General features: G+C 40.9%; 1 pseudogene; it reads left to right on the plus strand.

Annotated features, from left to right (window-relative positions):
- Positions 1 to 246: 246 nt before the first annotated feature.
- Positions 247 to 2,560, plus strand: LOC105856505 (ras GTPase-activating protein-binding protein 1 pseudogene; annotated as a pseudogene).
- The last annotated feature ends 2,419 nt before the right edge of the window (positions 2,561 to 4,979 follow it).

The raw sequence follows: 4,979 nt of genomic DNA on the forward strand, positions 1-4,979 counted from the left end.
GGTGGCACTTGCCCACTGTGAGCTCCATCATTAAATATTCTAGAGGGCCTTTCCAGTTGGGAACCTCCAATATCAGTTTATATGCCAAAATCTGTTGGTAGCTAACTTGTCAGTCATTCTTCCCTCCATCTTTGCTAACACAACACTGATTTTTTTAGGGTGGTAATTTGCCCACTCCAAGGTATAAAACAGTCCTGTGGAAGCAGCTGGACTATAATATAGTATCAAAAGGGCACAGAAGGCGGACGCAGTTGCGTGCGGGATTCCTGCCATCCTCAGTGCAGCGGAGCAAAGCTTGTTCCTCTCCCGCTCTGTTGCGCAGGTTGGACATATTTGACTTTCTTTTTCCAGGTTGAATTGACCAAAGCAATGGTGATGGAGAAGCCTAGTCCCCTGCTGGTCGGGCGGGAATTTGTGAGACAGTATTATACGCTGCTGAACCAGGCCCCAGACATGCTACATAGGAAATCCATAGGAAAGTGATGTCACAAAACTTCACCAACTGCCACACCAAGATTCGCCATGTTGATGCTCATGCCACTCTGAATGATGGTGTGGTGGTCCAGGTGATGGGGCTTCTCTCTAATAACAACCAGGCTTTGAGGAGATTCATGCAGACGTTTGTCCTTGCTCCTGAGGGCTCTGTTGCAAATAAGTTCTATGTTCACAATGATATCTTCAGATACCAAGATGAGGTCTTTGGTGGCTTTGTCACTGAGCCTCAGGAGGAATCTGAGGAAGAAGTAGAGGAACCTGAAGAAAGACAGCAGACGCCTGAGGTGGTTCCTGATGATTCTGGAACTTTCTATGATCAGACTGTTGTCAGTAATGACATGGAAGAACATTTAGAGGAGCCTGTTGCTGAACCAGAGCCTGATCCTGAACCAGAACCAGAGCAAGAACCTGTATCTGAAATCCAAGAGGAAAAGTCTGAGCCAGTATTAGAAGAAACTCCTCCTGAGGATACTCAGAAGAGTTCTTCTCCAGCACCTGCAGACATAGCTCAAACAGTACAGGAAGACCTGAGGACTTTTTCTTGGGCATCTGTGACCAGTAAGAACCTTCCACCCAGTGGAGCTGTTCCAGTTACTGGGATACCACCTCATGTTGTTAAAGTACCAGCTTCACAGCCTCGTCCGGAGTCTAAGCCTGAATCTCAGATTCCACCACAGAGACCTCAGAGGGATCAAAGAGTTCGAGAACAACGAATAAATATTCCTCCCCAGAGAGGCCCCAGACCAATTCGTGAGGCTGGTGAGCAAGGTGATGTCGAACCCCGAAGAATTGTGAGACACCCTGACAGTCACCAACTCTTCATTGGCAACCTGCCTCATGAGGTGGACAAATCAGAACTTAAAGATTTCTTTCAAAGCTATGGGAATGTGGTGGAGCTACGCATTAACAGCGGTGGGAAGTTACCCAATTTTGGTTTTGTTGTGTTTGATGATTCTGAGCCTGTTCAGAAGGTCCTTAGCAACAGGCCCATCATGTTCAGAGGTGAGGTCCGTCTGAATGTGGAGAAGAAGACTCGAGCTGCCAGGGAAGGGGACCGTCGAGGCCCTCGAGGTGGGCTGGGTGGTGGAATGAGAGGCCCTCCCCGCGGAGGCATGGTGCAGAAACCAGGATTTGGAGTGGGAAGGGGGATCGCTCCAAGGCAGTGAATTGCTCCTCACTGATCTTCACACAGCAGTTCACACCCTAACTCCTGCAGAATGGTGAATTTCTTCAGCCAGCCTTTGGTATCTTGGAGTATGATCCTAGTCTGTTATAAACTGCTTAAGTTTGTACAATTTTACTTTCATTTTGTGTTAATGGTGTGTGCTCCCTCCCCGTCTCTTCCCTCTCCTGACCTTTAGTCCTTCACTTCCAATTTTGTGGAATGATATTTTAGGAGTAACGGATTTTTAAAGAAGAAGAAAAGACTGAATTTCCTTGCTTACTTTGCATATACAGACTGGATTTTTTTTTTAACAGCCATTTCCCCAAAGGAATGTCTCGCTCATTACTGACATTTGGTATGTTTCATTCATTGGAATATTTCTTACTTATTTTCTACGTGTTTCAAAAGCCTGTGAGAAATACAGGATTTGATAAACATTTTGAAGGCGGGAAAAGCCCAAATTGTTTCTTCCTTGAGAGTCATGACTACCTTCTGGTGTGGAGAAATTGCCATTGGAAAATTTGACAATTTTGATGCTCACTGGTATGGTTAAAAACTGAATAAAAGGTGTTAATAGAGTTTTTTCTTTTGATATTTGATCACAAAACAATTCTAAAACCTGTTTTTACCATTAAAATTTAAATTGTGAGATAGGTTTTAAATGTCTAGACTGCAACTGATATGCTTTTCTTGAACTGTTAGATTTTTTTGAAGTAGAGTTTTTTCATGTTTAATTTGTATTTGTAAAAAAACAAAAAACAAAAAAATCCCCCAAATGCAAATAACAAAAAAACAGAGCAAAACTGTTGTGCCTTCTATTTATCTTTGATTCCAGTCTTGACAATTGTTTAAAGAAAAATAATAAAAACAATCTAGATTTGTGTTATCAGATTCAGAGTATGTGGGGAATTGTAGAATCCCTGTTTCATCACCTTGTATGTCTTCTGTTAATATTTGTTATGCCTTATTCTAAGATTGAGTCTCAAACTGGAATGCCTTTGAAGACAGATGCTTCTATAGAGGTCCTTTGACCTAAATAGTTCAACATTTGTATTTTTATTTTGGTATCTAAGCAGATTCCTAATCATAGCCCATAAGAAGGAATGTGACATTAATATTGGACTTTGCTGATGTGCTCAAGTGTCTGCAATTTTCTTTCTTTAAATCATAGCCACATGGTAAATTTTCTATTTTGTTATGGTTCTCTTTTTTTTTCTGAAGGGCATGCAGTGGGTGCTTCTTGGAAATGGCCAATTTTTATTAAAATATTTCTGGAAGAAAATTTAAAAAAAAAAAAAGGGCACAGAAAAACTTGGCCATGGGTTGGGGAAGCATCAATACCAAAGGAATGCAATTCAGAGGTAGGTAGCAGAACTGAGACGGCAATTGTACCCACATAGGTAGTTATATCATGATTCCAAGCTATAATACATCTGTTCATTTGCAACACTACTACAAAAAGTGACTGGGAAAGGGAGGAATCAAAGGAAGTAGGATGCATCAAAAGTTACCAGATACTGATGCTGGGGAGGGAACCTGAGCCAAAAGGCCACCCTACACAGAAAGCCAAGACTGAGGGATGGAATAGAAATTACAACTCAGGGATTACCTGTGCACCCTGGGCTCTTGTTGGAAAGCAAGCACCAGGTTGTTACTATTGATCAGACTGCCACCAGAGGCACTGATCAAGGCTTGAGTCCATAGATGGGGTCCATTATCTGTAGAAAGCTGAAAAAGACATTGAGTAGAGGAAACAAGACAGTGACAGGCAACATAGGTTAAACAAACATCTAGAGCATCCTAGAAAGGGAAAATAATCCACACAAGGGCAGCACAGTTGGAGCAAAAGGGAAAAGGCTCAGGGCTGACAATTAGTTATATGTACCTAAGGCCATTCCTAGTATAAAATATGGAAATATATCCATACTAGTTGCCAAATAGCAGCTATACTGAGCTCTCAAACTGTCCCTCTCTCTCTCTCCACACTCTGACAACTCCTACTCCCTCCCTGAATGGCCTTTTATATGCTGAATAACCCAACATATAAAGGGGTAACACATGGCCCAGCAGAAGGTCTTCTGAACTGTTTCAGCCACTGTTCATTCTCACTGTCAGAGCCTATGCATCATCAGTTACTCAACATTTTTGCTATTAATATATTCCTGAGAGGCCTAATCTGCATTGTGGATATAACATATGTATGCCTCTCTGATTCATGAAATTGCATGCAAATGAACAAATTTGACAAATGCTTTTGCATGAGCAACCCAACTGTTTAATACCTTTAGGAATGTGAGCACAGAGATACTCTAAGACAGGTATCCTCAAACTACAGCCTGCAGGCCACATGAGGGTGTTTTTGCCCGTTTGTTTTTTTTACTTCAAAATTAGATATGTGCAGTGTGCATAGGAATTTGTTCACAGTTTTCTTTAAACTATAGTCCAGCCCTCCAATGGTCTGAGGGACAGTGAACTGGCCCCCTATTTTAAAAGTTTGAGGACCCCTGCTCTAAGAGGTCATGAAAAGAATTTTCATCAATAGAGGTATCCTCCTCACACTGGAGACTAACTTGGAGGCTCTCTGGTCTACACAACTATTCTTCATATCCCTCCCAGGTCTATGAGACACTATAGTATTTAACAACCGAATAAGGCCAGTAAAACAGTTTCAACTAGGACTTCCTATTAAAGATGAAAGGTTGAGGACAAGAATTTAGCTCCACATCCTCCAGTAAGCTCACTAAAATGACCTTATATAATTTTAAGGTATAACCTATAAGGACAAAGAGATCAGGAGAAGAAGAAAACCACCAAAAAATTAGAAAGCTAGAAAGTAGACAGAAGAGTGGTAACTTACTTGGAAGACCTAAGAAATTTCAATCCTAAGCTGGTAGTGGAGAAAGTCAAGAACCAAAGCAAAACATACTGCATAATCACCAAAAAGCTCAAGGATTAGCAGCAGTAGGTGTTTTCTAGAAGTTGAGCAGAGGAAAGTGGTAGTGTGAAAGGACTAAAAACCTGGTTGAAAATTTGGTTAATTATTATAGTTAGACACCACTACAACTCTTCCCTCACTCTAGTCAAGCAACCAAAGCAAAGACCACTGTAAAATATTGTGTTTATTCTCCAGAGAGGGTAAAACAGAGGATCTATGGATTAAAGGGTACCAGGCACAAAGGATACAAGGGGTTTTATATTAAAACAGAGGAATAATTTAACAAAGCCACAGATAGCCAATAAAATTTTTTTATTTTTAAATTCAACTAGTAACCAAAGAAATACAAATTAAAATAGTAATCTTTTTTCCTATCAAACTGGC

Source organism: Microcebus murinus, chromosome 12 (genome assembly GCF_040939455.1).
Source record: "Microcebus murinus isolate Inina chromosome 12, M.murinus_Inina_mat1.0, whole genome shotgun sequence".
Classification (NCBI taxonomy): Eukaryota; Metazoa; Chordata; class Mammalia; order Primates; family Cheirogaleidae; genus Microcebus; species Microcebus murinus.